At 43.4% G+C, this 18769-nt stretch overlaps 1 long non-coding RNA gene across 2 annotated transcripts; it reads right to left on the reverse strand.

Annotated features, from left to right (window-relative positions):
- Positions 1-1846: 1846 nt before the first annotated feature.
- Positions 1847-18369, reverse strand: LOC106605154 (uncharacterized). 2 transcript variants are annotated; one of them, XR_014392345.1, is made up of 3 exons: positions 18281-18369; positions 6200-6314; positions 1847-3087 (listed from the first exon to the last, which is right to left on the reverse strand). It is a non-coding gene; the product is annotated as an uncharacterized LOC106605154 (long non-coding RNA). The 2 variants fall into 2 exon arrangements; XR_001328799.3 differs by lacking the exon at positions 18281-18369 and adding an exon at positions 7410-7714.
- Between the last annotated feature and the right edge of the window lie 400 nt (positions 18370-18769).

An 18769-nucleotide genomic window follows, 5' to 3' on the forward strand; every position in this document is an offset into this window, starting at 1 on the left:
AGAATGGCTGATGTTTAACTGGTGCATGAGTCTACCACAATTTTTGCCTAAAATGACATACCCAAATCTAACTGCCTGTAGCTCAGGACCTGAAGCAAGGATATGCATATTCTTGATTCTTTTTTTTATTTTTTTTAAATCATCTTTGAAATGCATGAGAAAGGCCAATATATGACTTAGGAATCTAGGCGCAATTTAGATTTTGGCCACTAGATGGCAGCAGTGTATGTGCAAAGGTTTAGGCTGATCCAATGAACCATTGCATTTCTGTTCAAAATGTTGCATCAAGACTGCCCAAATGTGCCTAATTGGCTTATTAATACTTTTTCAAGTTCATAACTGTGCACTCCCCTCAAATAATAGCATGGCATTCTTTCACTGTCATAGCTACTGTGAATTGGACAGTGCAGTTAGTTTAACAAGAATTTAAGCTTTCTGCCCATATCAGATATGTCTATGTCCTGGGAAATGTTCTTGTTACTTACAATCTCATGCTAATCACATTAGGCTATGTTAACGCAACTGTCCCGCGGAGGGACACCGATCCTCTGTACACATTCTAAAATGAGTGCCATTGGTAAACACAGCAATTCAAATGTGTGACTGACAGTTACAGCAAAATATATGAACAAAATATAAACACAACATGTAAAGTGTTGGTCCCCATGTTTCATGAGCTGAAATAAAAGATCCCAGAAATGTTTCATATGCAAAGAAAGAATATTTGGGCACAACATTTGTTTACATCCTGCTAGTAAGCATTGCTCCTTTGCCAAGATAATCCATCCACCTGACAGTTGTGGCATATCAAGAAGCTGGTTAAACAGCATGATCATCACACAGGCGCATCTTGTACTGGGGACAATAAAAGGCCACTAAAATTAGCAGTTGTCACACAACACAATGCCACAGACGTCTCAAGTTGAGGGAGCGCGCAATTAGCATGCTGACTACAGGAATGTCTACCAGAGCTGTTGCCAGAGAATTGAATATTAATTTCTCTACCATAAGCCGCCTCCAACGTCATTTTAGAGAATTTAGCAGTACGTCCAACCGATGTCACAACTGCAGACCACGTGTAACAACGCCAGCCCAGGACCTCCACATCCTGCTTCTTCACCTGCGGGATTGTCTGAGACCAGGCATCCGGACAGCTGATGAAACTGAGGACTATGTCTGTCTGTAATAAAGCCCTTTGTGGGGGAAAACTCAATTCTGTTTAGCTGGCCCTGGCTCTCCAGTGGGTGGGCCAGTCTCCCAAGTGGATGGGCCTATGCCCTCCCAGGCCCACCCATGGCTGCGCCCCTGCCCAGCCATGTGAAAGCCATAGATTAGGAATTCATGAATTTATTTCAATTGACTGATTTCCTTATATGAACTGTAACTCAGTAAAATATTTGAAATTGTTGTTTTAATCTATACTGAACAAAAATAAAAACATTGCCCTGTGATTTTGCCACCACTGTTAAAGTGGTGCAGCAGGGGCTACGGATGAGGGCAGACTGGTACAGAGACCACAGACAGATACAGATGCCCCAGTTATGAGGAAGATAACGGCTGTCTGGAGGCCTGAACACTTCCTGTTCTGTGCAGACGTCACGCTCCTGCAAACACCAGACACCCTTTGATACAGGAAGTGGTGCTACGACACAGTCTAATATGCCAAATACAACCAAACAGCTATTGAGCTGAACTGGTGTGGCAACAGTGTCATTTCACAGAGAAATGTAGAGATTAAGAGAAGTTTCCCTTAGTGAAAGATAATTATTGTGATAAAATGGAGCTTGTTCATGTCGGTTTTTCCAGAATTCCCAAACACCTTAAAATCATTACTAAACTGCCACTGTTCTTATCATTCACAGCTTTATTTGATTTTTCTAAACATCACAGAAATATACATTCATAGTTATCATTCTTTAAAAAACTAAACGTGACGGTTTTAATGAAATCTTAAGTTATGTAGAGTTTAAAAGCTGCACACCCATGCAACGTTTACTGAAGTTAGAATATTCTGTGGTAACACCTAGTAGCTATTGCAGATCGAGTTCTTTAAAGAAAGCCACCGTTCTTTATTAAAACTTAAATAGATTAATCTAGAAACATTGTGAGAAAAACAAAGTTGTTATTTGGATTAAGTGCCTTTTTTCGTAGATTTGGATAAGCAAGTTCCTAAAACGTCAAAATACTGCATTTCACTTGTACTGTTGTTTTTTTGTGTCTGACATTAGCAGATTTTAAACATGTGTGGACTTATTGACCAGTTTGAGACTCCTCCTCCTCCTCCACAGCTAGCTCACATTGCTCACTTTTATTTTTTTAACAATAAGAAATGACAAAAACCTAAGAGGGTTACTTTCTCCCCACACTACGGGCCCGCCTTCAGTCATTACTAGATACATCTCAAATGCAGATAGCCTTCCCTTAAAAAATAATTACTGTTCAGTTATTTTACACACAGTCATATGCTTGGAGCACTGGCAAGTTTCACAGTACATTAGTTTGGCATTTTTCTATCCTTTTTAGCTCAGAACAGTATTGATGGAATCTTGCACGCATGTACCTTGGCAATGAGTAAAGCTCAGACCCAGCCTGACCATAGACAGCTGGTAGTACTTTTTACCCCCCCAAAACTTATCAGGACCACACGTACCCCACCGTGGGCCTCTTTCCTCCTCCCCACCCAATTGGTGTGAAAAATTAACAAGATACTCTTAAAAGCAGCAGCCCCCGAACTCTCCTCGCATTGAGAGGGATCCCAGTAAAACCCCAGTGTGTGAACGACGTGACTACGACTGATCGGTTGTGAAAAGGTGTTGTTCTGGACACCGACATCTCCACGTCTCCTCTCCACAACATCTCCGCGTTGGTTCGTCTTCTCTCCAGGTTCAAAGCGGACCGGCGCATGGGGGAGGGGGGGATTCTTCAGGGTGTATGGGGATCTCTTCTCTTCTGGAGCCTCTGGACCTTCTCGGTCATCCGTTTGGCACTGTAGTAGGACAGGCTTAGGCCCATGATGGCCAGCATCATGGCTATCTGGTTGACCATGCGGTCCTGTGGCTGGGTCTGCACCTCACCCGCCACCTGTCTCTAGAGAAAACACACAAAAGGCAACAACAACAAAAAATGAGTGATCAATGCATGGGTTGGAGAACATATCTGAACCAAATCTGGAAAAACAAAACCAATGCCTAAATTTTGCCCAAGTCAAAGATTGTATAAAAATGATCATTGAATGTGACGAAACATGAAAATGTACAGAAATAAAAAGAGGTAAAAGCTTCTTCCTTTCAAAAACGATACCAAAAACCCAACTTCCCCAACAACACCAGCGTTCCACATATCCACAGTGCCCCTGTCATGTGCACAGGGTTGTTGTTAGAACAGTTATTAAACATTTAGAGGGCAAGGAAAGATTTTAGCAAAAAAGGGGGCACAATGTTCTTGGTACACGAGACCAAACTCCTTGCACACTATACCAAAGAGCAGGTGCAGAAAGTCCCCTCACATCAGGAGGGTGTGTGGACTCCATACAATACAGTCCCCCTCTTTGCACTCCATTATCCCTGGAGGGCCTCAAAGCAAATAAGACAGGACTCCATTTTAAGCTCAGGCGTTTAGAGAGCACTGCCATATCTTCAGTGAAAAAGGCCTCTGGATACAGCCGCAAGATAGCAACTACACTACATGGCCAAAAGTATGTGGACGCCTGCTCGTCGAACATCTCACTCCAGAATTATGGGCATTAATATGCAGTTGGTCCCCCCTTTGCTGCGATAAAAGCATCCACACTTCTGGGAAGGCTTTCCACTAGATGTCGCAACATTGCTGCGGCGACTTGCTTCCATTCAGCAACAAGAGCATAAGAGGTCGTGCACTGATGTTAGGCGATTAGGCCTGGCTCGCAGTCGGCATTCCAATTCATTCCAAAGGTGTTTGATGGGGTTGAGGTCAGGCCAGTCAAGTATTCTACACCAATCTCAACAAACCATGTCTGTATGGACCTCGTTTTGTGCACGGCAGCATTATCAAGCTAGAACAGGAAAAGGGCCTTCCCCAAACTGTTGCCACAAAGAATCATCTAGAATGTCATTGTATGCTGTAGCATTAAGATTTCCGTTCAGTGGAACTAAGGGGCCTAGCCCGAACCATGAAAAAACAGCCCCAGACCATTATTCCTCCTCCACCAAACTTTACAGTTGGCACTATGCATTTGGGCAGGTAGCGTTCTCCTGGCATCTGCCAGATGGAGTGTGATTCATCACTCCAGAGAACGTGTTTCCACTGCTCCAGAGTCCAATGGTGGCGAGCTTTACACCATTCCAGCCGACACTTGGCATTACGCATGGTGATCTTAGGCTTGTGTGCGGCTGCTCGACCATGGAAACCCACTTCACGAAGCTCCCGACCAACAGCTATTGTGCTGACGTTGCTTCCAAGGGCAGTTTGGAACTCGGTAGTGAGTATTGCAATCGCTGACAGGCGATTTTTACACACTATGAACTTCAGCACTTGGCGGTCCTGTTTTGTGAGCTTGTGTGGCCTACCACTTCGCGGCTGAGCCGCTGTTGCTCCTAGACGTTTCCACTTCACAATAACAGCACTTACAGTTGACCGCGGCAGTTCTAGTAGGGCAGAAATTTGACAAACTGACTTGTTGGAAAGGTGGCATCCTATGACGGTGTCACATTGAAAGTCACAGAGCTCTTCAGTAAGGCCATTCTAACGTTTGTCTATGGCTGTGTGCTCGATTTATTATACCTGTCAGCAACGGGTGTGGCTGAAATAGCCGAATCCACTAATTTGTGGGGGTGTCCATATACTTTTGTATCTATAGTGTATATATGGAAGTGGGATTGGAGAGGTCTGGGGCTCAGAGGGGTTGGGTTAAATGCGGAAGACACATTTCAGTTGAACTGACTAGGTTGTTTTCCTACTTTCCCTTTCAATGAGGATGTTAGAGACATCTTTGATTGCCTATGCCCACCTGAAAGCAATCTCACTAATGGAGAGTATTGATTTAATAACCACATGGATAACTTATTGTATCTGGAAGCATTTTAACCATCATAAATCCAATCAAGTACGCAGAGAAGTCCTCACTTCCATCACACATATTCAAATCCTCCAACTACAAAGAAAATCAATTGTCACAGCAACATGTGGAATTTTCCGTAACAGCGAGTCACTTTCTCCTAAAGTCTATACTGGGGTCTTTGTTTTCCGAATTAGTAAAAATAGCAGAGGAAACACTTTACACAAATGACGACATGCGTCACATTCATGACTGTAAATGATTATTGCGGTGGAGGAGGAACAAAAGGGTGAGGAAATAATATCACCAACATTAGCGTCAATGCTAATCATATCAGTGGCTTTGTTGATGAAAGCAGATTGTGGGTGTCAGATGGGGGGGGGGGCGGGAGCGGCTACTATTGTACATCAGGCCCAGATTCCCGCCTGGCTGAATTCAACATGGACTGACCTATTAGTGTTGGTAATGCCGTTTTAACAACTGGTCACTTGCCTCGTTTAGAGTCTACAGTAGAACTCAGGCAAAAAGGGGGAAAAAACTACTTACATTTTAAGAGGATTAGAGAGGCAGTGTTCATTAGCTTTCAGCTACTGGGTGTGAGCAGGGAAACCATGGCCTTGGAGTAACGCTCAAATACTCTGAAGTGGTCCATTTTTCATTTTGCTTACATCCACATCTGAGCCAAGGGGGAAGTTAAACCTTGTCACACTACTCTTACATTCCAAGTCAAGTGAATCATCTGAGCTGGCATTTCCTAAGTCAACAAGTACTCTATTGGGGGAAAAAAAACAAGAAAAAAAAGCGGTCATTGCCATTATTGTTATTCAAGCCTAAAGATCAGCAAATACAAAACTGTTAAAGGGAGAATAGGAATTTAATTGACTGGGTGAGAGCGGATATGGTGCTCAGATGATTTATTTCTAATGCATCTGCAACGCTAGAACACAATACTGGTAATAAGTTTTTCTGAAATGGAATGATTTTATTTATTTTTTTCAATTAAGTGTTGACGCTTCCATACATATGGACTGCAGCTTTACAGGATTCAGTGCTGACTCACTGTAACAAGTCAAATCAATTAGTACAATATATTTCCTGCCACATGAATTCATACAATATTAGGCACACCCAAAACCCCAATGAAAAGGTCATCAATAGTTTACAAACCTGTAGGAGGCGGAAGTATCCAGGGGTCAGTCTGCCCAGTCGGATGATCATGTCTGTAGTGGGTCTGGGGTTGGTTTCTTTGTGCAGTGTGTTGATGCAGCTCTGGTCTGGAGACCTGCAGAGAAAGAGATAATGGAGTCACTCCATCTGACCACTAAGCCAATAGGAAACCATGATTCATCCCATGTGTAGAGGCATACTGATGCCTCAATAAAAAGAGTGTTTTCAGAACCATCCAAGTAGAAGACCATAGCATCAAACTAAGAAATGTGCTTAGAAATTAAACCAAAGCCTCTCCAAGTTTGATACCGGCGACAGACTGGCATAATGAGAAACGAGGCCGTTCTCTATGCTTGCAAATAAACTCAACCCATCTGAATGGCTTCGAGGAAGGGAACAGTTCTTGCCTGAGGTGAGGACTATGAACAAACCCAGTCTCCCTGATCCGGTCCAGTTCAGTCTAGTCTCGTTACAGACAAACCCATCCAGAAAAGAATACCGTCGTCAGAACTAACATCTGGTCTGGTTTTGGACCTGACACCGTTTCTCAGAACCTTTAAAAATGTTTTATTAATAATAATAATAATAATAATAATAATAATAATAATAATAATCTCAAATCAGCACGTCTGAACTAGATCTGACGAGGGCAACAATGCTGCTATTCACGAAGCCGTGAACTTGACCCGAAAAATGTTAAATTCATTCAGCCTCTGAAGATGATCACGTAATGAGTGGTCATCTTGATTATCATTATTCCAATTCTAGGAATTCCCTCCAAACACTAAACGCAGGACAATTTTCCAGATCATATTCAAATGCGACATCCCTAATTGGAAAGAGCCAAATTTTAGCCTTTCAAGTGTTCAATTGTCCTTTTTCTGTACTTCCAACTGCTTGAGTGGATTGCTTTGAAGTACATTTCTGCGAGATGCGGAAAACTGAGCAATGGCGCTCCAACTCACAAGTCAAGTAAACAGGACCAGCTGTGGGGGGGGGGGGGGGACGACAACACCACCACTAAAGAGATCCTAATTAACTCATTATGCCATCTAAATGCATCTCTCCATGACCAATAACATGGGTCCTATGTCAAAGGTCACCAATCCGTGAACATCGCATCAACAACAACAATTTCACTGGGGAGGCAAGGGGAAAAGCTGGCAGTGTGCAGGGAAGGTAGAAACATGTGAGGGATTCATCTGCCAACCTGGTTGCGATTACACCCTTTTGTTCAGGCAAAAAAAAGAAGAGGAATGCACCAAAAACTACTTGAAATTTCGGGTTTCCGACTTGCTCCTGGGCAAAAAGCGGTCCGGAATGCAGTCGTAAAACAAAACCGTTGGATCCTCCACACCTTCCAGAGGCTCTGTGGTGGTAAAGATCCTGTAGCTGCTACTCCAACTGGCCAGTCTGAATTCCAACCACCGAGCGCCCAGCCAACCAAAGAGCACCTGGTAGTTTGGGTACCCAACAGAGTGACGGGAGACTGGAACTACAGAGAAAGCTTCTGCTTTATGCTCCGCCCTATTATATAGCCCAGTCTCACCCAACCAGATCTGCAGACTTGCCCAACACACACACAGCTGTCAAAATGCATCACTCTCTGTGGCTTGCGCTCTAACACACTCACGCCCAACCCTCCTCCCCACAATAGTAGAAGAACTCTGTGACCTGTCAGATAGTATTTGCTCATCCAGCCAACACAGAGAGAGAGAAAAAAAGTGCTCATAAGCTTAACAGCACACATCTACGGGAACATGTCAACGCGTTGGATTATGTAACAACGTTGACCTGCCATCATCTCCTCCAACAGTAGCAGAAATATCAGGATTTGCCTTCCAGAACTGACCACTCCTTGTTCATGTTGACTTGGAAGAACAACATTCACATTTGTGGGTCATTTCGCCTTTATGATTGTGGAGTCTGTGTTACATAAGGTCCTTCCATTTCACTGGGATAATATTTGCTGTTTCTCTTCCAGAAATCTTCCAAACAATGATGTAACCAATGTTTACTCCACCTAATCGTTGAGTCGTCACCAGAATCTTACTTTTAATTATTTTCATGGCTTCATTCCAATGTTGATGGACAATGACGTCACAGCCTTGTAGTAGTATCCCATCATGCAAAGCTAGATCAATGTCCTTTTGGGCAATGCTATTTGATGTGTTCTATATCTTTGAAGGGTTCCTTCACTACAACTATCAAAGATGTGTTACTACGGAGATTCATCTACAAGACCCTGCTAGGTAAAGTCCCCCCTTATCTCCGCTCACTGGTCACCATAGCAGCACCCACCTGTAGCACACGCTCCAGCAGGTATATCTCTCTGGTCACCCCCAAAGCCAATTCCTCCTTTGGCCGTCTCTCTTTCCAGTTCTCTGCTGCCAATGACTGGAACGAACTACAAAAATCTCTGAAACTGGAAACACTTATCTCCCTCACTAGCTTTAAGCACCAGCTGTCAGAGCAGCTCATAGATCACTGCACCTGTACATAGCCCATCTATAATTTAGCCCAAACAACTACCACTTCCCCTACTGTATTTATTCATTTTATTTTGCTCCTTTGCACCCCATTATCTCTATATCTACTTTGCACTTTCTTCTACTACAAATCTACCATTCCAGTGTTTTACTTTTTTTGCCTTTACCTCCCTTATCTCACCTCATTTGCTCACATTGTACATTGACTTATTTTTCTACTGTATTATTGACTGTATATTTGTTTTACTCCATGTGTAACTCTGTGTTGTTGTATGTTGTCGAACTGCTTTGCTTTATCTTGGCCAGGTCGCAATTGTAAATGAGAACTTGCCTACCTGGTTAAATAAAGGTGAAATAAATAAATAAATATATATATATATATATATATATATATATATATAGTGTTGTAACGATGTGCAAATAGTTCAAGTACAAAGGGGAATATAAATAAACATATGGGTTGTATTTACAATGGTGTTTGTTCTTCACTGGTTGACCTTTTTGTGTGGCAATAGGTCACAAATCTTGCTGCTGTGATGGCCCACTGTGGTATTTCCCCCAGTAAATAAGTGTCTCTAATATGGTCATACATTTGGCAGGAGGTTAGTAAGTGCAGCTCAGTTTCCACCTAATTTTGTGAGGCTGTGCACACTGCTGTCTTCTCTGGAGAGCCAGGTCTTCCCACGGCGGCCTTTCTCAATAGCAAGGCTATGCTCACCGAGTCTGTACATAGTCAAAGCGTTCTTTAAGTTTGGGTCACTCACAGTGGTCAGGTGTTCTGCCACTGTGTACTCTCTGTTTAGGTCCAAATAGCATTCTAGTTTGCTCTGTTTCTTTGTTAATTCTTTCCAATGTGTCAACTAATAATTTCATTTCCTCCCAGAGTGCTAAGAACCTTGGCGTGAACCTGGACAACACCCTGTCGTTCTCCACTAACATCAAGGCGGTGACCCGATCCTGTAGGTTCATGCTCTACAACATTCGCATAGTACGACCCTGCCTCACACAGGAAGCGGCGCAGGTCCTAATCCAGGCACTTGTCATCTCCCGTCTGGATTACTGCAACTCGCTGTTGGCTGGGCTCCCTGCCTGTGCCATTAAACCCCTACAACTCATCCAGAACGCCGCAGCCCGTCTGGTGTTCAACCTTCCCAAGTTCTCTCACGTCACCCCGCTCCTCCGCTCTCTCCACTGGCTTCCAGTTGAAGCTCGCATCCGCTACAAGACCATGGTGATTGCCTACGGAGCTGTGAAGGGAACGGCACCTCCATACCTTCAGGCTCTGATCAGGCCCTACACCCAAACAAGGGCACTGCGTTCATCCACCACTGGCCTGCTGGCCCCCCTACCTCTGAGGAAGCACAGTTCCCGCTCAGCCCAGTCAAAACTGTTCGCTGCTCTGGCACCCCAATGGTGGAACAAGCTCCCTCACGACGCCAGGACAGCGGAGTCAATCACCACCTTCCGGAGACACCTGAAACCCCACCTCTTTAAGGAATACCTAGGATAGGATAAAGTAATCCTTCTAACCCCCCCCCCCTTAAAAGATTTAGATGCACTATTGTAAAGTGGTTGTTCCACTGGATATCATAAGGTGAATGCACCATTTTGTAAGTCGCTCTGGATAAGAGCGTCTGCTAAATGACTTAAATGTAAATGTAATGATATGGTTGGGTCTGATTGGGTTGCTGTCCTGGGGCTCTGTGGGGGTCTGTTTGTTTGTGAACAGAGCCCCAGGACCAGCTTGCTTATGGGACTCTTCTCCAGGTTCATCTCTCTGTAGGTGATGGCTTTGTTATGGAAGGTTTGGGAATCGCTTCCTTTTAGGTGGTTGTAAAATTTAACAGCTCTTTTCTGGATTTTGATAATTAGCAGGTATCGGCCTAATTCTGTGTAACAGTGTCGGTTCCGTCCCCCTCTTTGCCCCAACCTGGGCTCGAACCAGAGACCCTTGCACACATCAACAACTGATACCCACGAAGCATCGTTACCCATCGCGCCACAAAAGCCGCGGCCCTTGCAACGCAAGGGGAAACCCTACTTCAAGTCTGAGCGAGTGACGTCACTGATTGAAACGCTATTAGCGCGCACCACCGCTAACTAACTAGCCATTTCACATCGGTTACATCTGCATGCATTATTTTGTGTTTTACGTTGTAAACAGAGGATATTTCTGCAGAATTCAATCCCTCCCTCTGACACAGGAGCAGTAAAAATGTCCTTCGCCTTATGTTTCTGCTGCACCGGTCTCGTGAGCACATACAGCAAGCCCCCGAACTCACAGCCAATGACAGACTTCTAGAGCTCCTTCCTCCCTCCCACATCTTCACTCCCCGTACTGTTCCCATCTAAAACAACTGAGGTTTCTCCACTGAGTGACGTGGGCTGATAAAATGGGGAGAGCTAGAGGCATCAGCAGCTGAGACTGTGCTACTGTAAGAACTTCAATCTCTCCTCAGAGCCACCGATCTGACAGCAACGGATCCGCGGCAGCATTACATCACATCATAAATCTGATCGATTTAAAAGTTGTGTAATCTCCATTCTCCCCAGTGTTTACTGGGTTTAAGACCTACCCTCTACTTCACGTGACCGTAGCGTGTGCACTAGTTTCCATATTTCCTCATTCGAGCAGCAATAAGCCATGCCGACGTAGAGCATGCTCGCATTGACTGGCTTCTCCTTGTTTCTGTGGCGTAGAGTGGAAATCAGACCTGGTCAAGGGGCTTGCAAAATGGTCAGAGTAATTTAATCTTTCATCAAGAGGGGAAAGCGTCACCACAACGCCCACAGTCAAGCCCCCTATGTCTGTGATGGTCATGATTCACAGGCAAGCCCCCTATGTCTGTGATGGTCATGATTCACAGGCAAGCCATCAGCTGTGCATGAAGGAGTCCCAGGCCCAAAATGAAATTGTGGGAGTTTTTCCAGAAGTGGCACATGCACCTAATCTGAAGTGAGTCTTGCTCTGAAAAAGGAGGGCCACCATTTCCATCACGTCTTTGCAGTGTGGCTTGTAAACAATTAAGACCATTAGCACAAGCCATTCGAAGTAAATCAGAACCAACTGGGTTGGCCATAAAATTTGAATGCAGCTTACGGCACCTACCACCCAGAGTTGACATGTCAATGGAAAAAAAAAAAGCAGGAAGGAGGGCGTGTGATGACAGTCAATCGTCAATTGGCATTGAGCCAGACATTGATTACGTTGCTTAATTCATGAAATGTAAAGATCACATAACGTATGATGCTTCCAGGAATCTCATATTAATACATTATCACCATATTATGCACCCTCAACTAGTGTGGGAGGGGGTGGATGGGGGACGTATAGTCTTATCGGAGATACAGCACCAGTAGTTAACCGGAGATCAACGTGTGAAGGGTTTTATCAGTTTAGTCCTGCAAAAGGTAAAACGTACGCATGACTAGATGGTATAGTTAATATATACAGTCCATGCATGCAACCATATAGGCCTAGAGGCGTTCTAAACAAGACCCAAGTAGCAACTTTAAACCAACATAGCTAGTACTTGGTGAGAGGCGAACATTTTGGGAAGGCAGGTTGCCTAGTGGTTAGTGTTGGGCCAGTAACCGAAAGGTTGCTGGATTGAATCCCCGAGCTGACAAGGTAAAAATCTGTTGTTCTGCCCCTGAACAAGGCAGTTAACCCACTGTTCCCTGGTAGGCTGTCATTGTAAATAATTTGTTCTTAACTGACTTTCCTAGTTAAATAAATAAAGAACATAGGCCTATTGTGCATTTTTAACACAACAGACAGCAAATTCCAATGACAAACACCCACATGTGTGAAATTATGCCCATCCCTGGCATGTAATTAACCAGAAACAGTGTTACAGAATTTCACATACCCCACCCTATGTGACCCCTCCGCCAGTGCCATTTGAATCACCCCATTGTCCTCCCAGCATTTCTCAGTCAAAGCCCTTATACCGCCACCTCAAACCTGGAATGGAGTATCGCTGCTGCCACCTGCCTCTGGCATGTGTGAACAACTACCATTACAGTTGTTACAGTATTTACACATATAGTACTTTTCTCAGTTAAACTAACAAATGTAGTAAAACCTTATTGGTTTACCATGTTTTCTGAAGACATTTACACAAGAGTTTAATAATCTTATGAAATGCATGAATTGCCATCAAATCGTCACCTAATAAATCTAGTTGCCAGGACACCAGTGTTAACACCCCTACTCTTACGATAAGTGCCATGGGATCTTCAGTGACCACAGAGAGTCAGGATACCCGTTTAAAGTCCCATCCAAAAGATATTGGTATATATATATATATTTTTTTTTAAGACATGAGGAAAGGGTGCCTCCTACTGGCCCTCCAACACCACTTCCAGCAGCATCTGGTCTCCCATCCAGGGACTGACCAGGACCAACCCTGCTAAGCTTCAGAAGCAAGCCAGCAGTGGGATGCAGGGTGGTATGCTGCTAGCAAGAACCAGCATTGAGCAGTTTCTCCAAAAACGTTGCACCATATTTCATAAACAAGATGCTTTCCAATTTAGCAGACATCCAACAAAATACAATGAATACTTTTAGATAAGCAGTGCTGCAGGGTAATTGGGATCCCGAGTGGTGCAGCGATCTAAGGCACTGCGGTCTAAGGCACTGCATCTCAGTGCAAGAAGCGTCACTACAGTCCTTGGTTCGAATCCAGGCTGTATCACATCCGGCCGTGATTGGGAGTCCCAAAGGGCGATGCACAATTGGCCCAGCGTCGTCTAGGTTTGGCCGGGTTAGGACTTCATTGTAAATAAGAACGTTAACTGACATGCCTAGTTAAATAAAAATTAAAGAATTGCTCTCAATGGTGATAAACTGCCTAAACTAAGGCTGTTCACATTGGCAGCCCATTCCGATCTTTTTTTCCCCAACCAAATTGGTATTTTGACCAATCACATTAGTTTATTTTTACAGGGACAGGGCACATTAATCAACGTTTCAGTAAATGTGCCGGTTTTAGCCAGCCGGCTAATTTTCAACCGCAGTCCCTGGGCAGGTTATTAAAAACAATTACAATACAGACAATCAATGAGCAGTGAGCACACACAGAGGAACACAGGACAAGCAAGACGTAGCATGCAGACAGAGCAATATAGCACAAAAAAAAAACAACAAGACAAAATCCATAAAAGCAACAGTGTTTCCACACCTCACAAGCAACTGACATGGAAAGCAGCAATACACAACTAGGTATTATGTTCACTAGTCTGACTGGCCTTTAGCCATGTCTTCATGTTTTTTGTGAAAGTGTGATAGGTGGTGCAGTTGTGTGTGTCTGATGGCAGTGTATTCCAAACATGGGAAGCGCTCACAGAGAAAGCAGATTGACTAAAGGTGCTTTTCCTTAAGGAAACTATACAGTCACAGCTTAGGGCAGACCTTGTGGATCTGCCATATGTTTGGGTTTTCTGTTTAACAAAAGTACTGAGTGGAGGGGGAGCCAGGCCATTTAGAATCTTGAATACAAAACATACGTCGGTGTATTGCACAAGATTTTTCTGAGGATGAAACAGTGATGGCCATTGGGCTTCCTATCAAGCACTTTGAGAGCCTGTTCATAGACAGACACTGCGTTTAAATGTTGTACAGCAAGCTTGGGCCCAACTAGTCAAGCAGTATGTTAAGTGGGGGAGTATCATAGATTTGAAGTACAGTTTTGCTACCTCTGTAGTCAAACAATTGCGTATAAATTGGAAATTCGCTAGGTTGAACTAGGTTATTTAATTTTTTTTTTTTTTTTTTAAGCAGGTGAAAAAAGGTGAGGTTGGATCCAAGGTACTTAAAAATCAGATACCACCTGGAGCTTCTCCCCACAGAAATATGTCTCAGTAGCATCAGTTGCCCTCTTTGTGAAGAACATGCAGACAGTTTTTTTCACATTGAGACACAAACATGAGTCACTGAGCCACTTTGTCACCTGGGCCATTACAGTAGTGAATTCTTGTGTAGCTTGTTGTTTGCATGTGTAACAGTATAGTTTCCGTCCCTCTCCTCACCCCTACCTGGACTCAAACCAGCCACCCTCGAAGCATCGTTACCCATCACTCCACAAAAGCCACGGCCCTTGCAGAGCAAGGGGAACTACTTCAAAGCGAGTGACGTCACCGATCGAAACGCTATTAGCACGCACCCCGCTAACCAATTCACATCGGTTACACATATATCACTGCATCATCTGCATACATTTGAACTTCAGACCCAGTACATACAGAAGGCAGCTCATTAATGTACAGGCTGAACAGGAGGGGCCCCAGTATTGACCCTTGGGGCACACCTAATCATAGCTAAGAGTGGGCAACAGCTCATTGCTCACTCTGACACACAGAGTTCTGCCTTCAAGGTATGATTTCATCCATCTCAAGGCATCGGGGGAAAAGTTGAACTTGGACAATTTTGTGAGGAGAACCTCATGGTTAACAGTATCAAAAGCCTTCCTTAGGTCCAGAAACACAGCCCCAACAACGCCCCCTTTGTCCAACAGGGCGGCAGGTTGCCTAGTGGTTAGAGCAACGGGTCAGTAACCGAAAGGTTGCTAGATTGAATCCCCGAGCTGACAAGGTAAAAGAATATGTTGTTCTGCCCCTGAACAAGGCAGTTAAACCCCCTGTTCCTAGGCCGTCATTGTAAATAAGAATTTGTTCTTAGCTGACTTGCCTTGTTAAAAGGTTAAATAAATAAAAATCTTGGACTTCACATTTTCCAGAAGAAAGCAGTTGGCCGTTTCTGTGGAGTGTTTTGCTCTGAAGCCAAACTGCATGGAGTGCAATGTGAAGGGGGCTGTTGTTGATGTGGGCAATCAGTTGTTCTGCTAAACACTTTTCAGCAACCTTCGACACCACATGTAGTATACTAGTGGGCCTGTAGTTACGTCACCAGGGTCACAAGATTAAAAGAGTGTCGTTATTATGGCCAAATTCCAGACCCTTGGAAACTCCCACTGACCAATAGATGTGTTGGTGACCTTAGTATATGGGGCCAATGAGTGACTCTTTGTAGTTTGTAAGAAAGGTAGAGTCCAGCCCAAACACATCTTTGGCTTTAGAGTTCTTTAGTGAGCTAATCACCTTGTTCACCTCTGACTCAGAAACCTCCCTTAGGTTGAGTGTCATTCACTAGCACTGAGCCCAAGAAACCAGTGGAGGGGGTTCTGTGTCAGTACCCTGACAGAGTCAACAAAGTAGGAATTGAAGGCTATTGCTATTTCGACTGCATCCTGTGTTAGATTGTCATTCACCATGATTTCTAGTCTTTTTGCAGTGTTACCATGGTCTTTCCCTGTTAACTTTTTTTAGATTCTCCCAGATCAATTTAGAATTTCCCTTTGCTTCACCAATTATGTTAATATTTAAAAAAAAGTTTGCCTTAGCCCGTCTGATTTCTTTCAACACCTTATTTCTCAACATGGTAAACCTACGTCTGTCATGCTCTAATTTGTACTTTTGGGATATTTTTAGAGCATGATCTCGTTCTTTCATCAGTTACCAGATTTCTCCATTTAGCCAAGGAATAGTGCTCTTTTGGCCAGGTTTAGATTTGATTTTCTTTAGGAAGCCATTTATTGTAGTCTGGATTGTGGATAGAAAAACCTGACTATTTGCTTTCACATCTGTATAGGACAAGAGACCATTCCACTTAATTTCCTTAATTGCATTTTCAAAATAATTAAATTCACTCTTAGAAAGCCTGGTCAACTCAGAATACCTAACAGTAGAGGTTAAACCTGTTCTTAGAAAGCTTTCTGGCTACAAGTGTCAGATTAAGATCAGATAGCCCAGTAACCATTTAGTCAGTCACTCTCTCTGGTTTAATTACTGAACACCAGATCAATCTGTGTTTTAGAGAAACAAGTCACCCTGGTTGGCCCTTTAACTAGCTGTGTAAGGTCAAAGGTATTAGGGATCAGTTTGAGGGTTTTCCTACAAGACTTGTCTTCATAATTAACGTTAAAATCTCCCATTAAGATGACCTCTTTCCCCAAAATCACATTCCCTAAGTATGTTATTAAACTAAATCAAAAAACACACTTTTGGTGGAAGGTGGTCTATACATTCCAATAAGGGTAAAATACATTTGGGGAGACAGTGAAACGTTTAGGCCAATACATTCTAGTTCATTATCACATGACCACTCAATTTGTTTACATAGGATATACTCTTTAATGTAAATCTGACCCCCTCTTCCTTCAATCCTGTCTCTCCTGAAAACATTGTAGCCAGGCACAATCAAAGCAGCATATGGAGAGTTTTTATGGAGCCATGTCTCTGAAAGGCAGAGGAAGTCAAGGTTGGAGTCTGTGAGATGTTGAATTTATCACTTTTTGGAATGACACTGCGAATGTTCAAGTGCCCCCTATTAGTCCCTTGGGTTTAGCTCGTGGGTCCCAGATAACTCGAGTGATTGACACATTGAAAAAAAAGTTACATTTTCTGTGTTTTCTGACGGCTAGGTTTAGGCCGTTTTTTATTAACTATCCCTTCCGCTTGCACTGGATACGGGAACTAATTGCGTGCCAGAAGTAGAGTCAGGGATCGCCTATATCGACTTGGATATGTTTGGAGTCAAATTCCAACTTGGAGCCGGGTGACTCGAGAGAAACCATGGGACCATAGCACTCACCCACTTCCGCAGCGGCGACGATACACTGCTTTCCACTCCGGTGAGTATCGCTGGCTCGGTGATGTTAGGCCCAGGGTTGAGTTGCACAACCCCGGAGAGCCGGAGGGTAGTGAACAGGTAGTTTAACAGTTCCCAATAAATGTTGGGACTTGTTTGTTACTCCTAAATGGTTCAGTGGAATAGGGAGCGAGGTATACTTGGCCACTATTCAGAACATTATGGCATGCTGTGTACTGTCTGCTCCCGTGGAACCAATGTGTTGGTATTCTCCGACAGTTGATTGATTGTGTCATCCCAGCAAGGACGCACTGAGATCAGTAGGGCAGCTACATAACTGACAATTGTGGCAATGTACTACAGAAAAAACGCATACTTGCGCTTTAAATCTTTGCATTAGTTACTTAGCTGGAGTCGGCGTACACCTGATGTTTTAGATAAAATAGCATCTGTAGAAGCCTCCGTTCTGTTTGCCATCTATTACGTCAAATCTTTAACTGATCTGATGGTCAAAATATAAATTGTGCGAAAAAAAGATATTCTGCTGCCTGTCTAAACAGCCTAAGTGGTTCCATCACCAATTTAAAAACCACACCTATTAATTCCAAATGAAGAGTTAAATCATTTATTTAACTAATCAATAATATCTATCCCATTGAGCGGTTATACTTTAATTACAAAAATCAGTTAATAAAATAACTTTGCCTAGCGGCTCCATCCATATTGTTAACCAACCAAGTCCTATTGTGGCGTAAAAATCAGTTCTTTCCCCCCAAAATGTTATAACACAATTTAACCATTTTTCTACCCCTCCAGTACGTGCTCATTTCCATTGTTAGCTAATTAATGAGTCAACCAATCAAACTGTTGGAAATCAATTGTGGACACACAAACTAATTTTCGCGCAAAAGTGTCATTTAAAAAGCTGTAGATTGAACTGACCTGCAACTGTGCTCGGATTGAGCTGGTTGAAATGTACTCAAACGAGGGAGTACAAGCACACGATGGTCACGTATCAAGCTATATAGGAAGCCAAGCCAGCCTAGAGATACATGAGGTGGGTGGGGCAATCTGAGCCATGAGTGCACAAGACATCTAAAATGTGCATACAAGTCACACAGACCCCTCTGAATAGAATGTGCTCGCCAAGTGTGATCGATAACACGTATTTCTAGTCGGAGAAAGAATGTTTCTTTACAGGTAATTAATACATTTGTCCTATACCTGAAATGTATGTTGTAGCCCTAATGAAACAGAACGTGTTTGATGCGGTTGCGTTTCCCACGTTTTAATTTCGGTTTATAGGCTACATAATTGATGAATTGACTGTTGTTGGAGTATTGCTTTCGTTGACTGCAGATAGGTTATTGGCCCAACGAGCAACAGACAGACATTTAGCACACAAATGGTTAGTTTAGTGCTCTGCTGTGT

This window comes from Salmo salar, chromosome 05 (genome assembly GCF_965601325.2).
Source record: "Salmo salar chromosome 05, fSalSal1, whole genome shotgun sequence".
In the NCBI taxonomy this organism is placed as follows: Eukaryota; Metazoa; Chordata; class Actinopteri; order Salmoniformes; family Salmonidae; genus Salmo; species Salmo salar.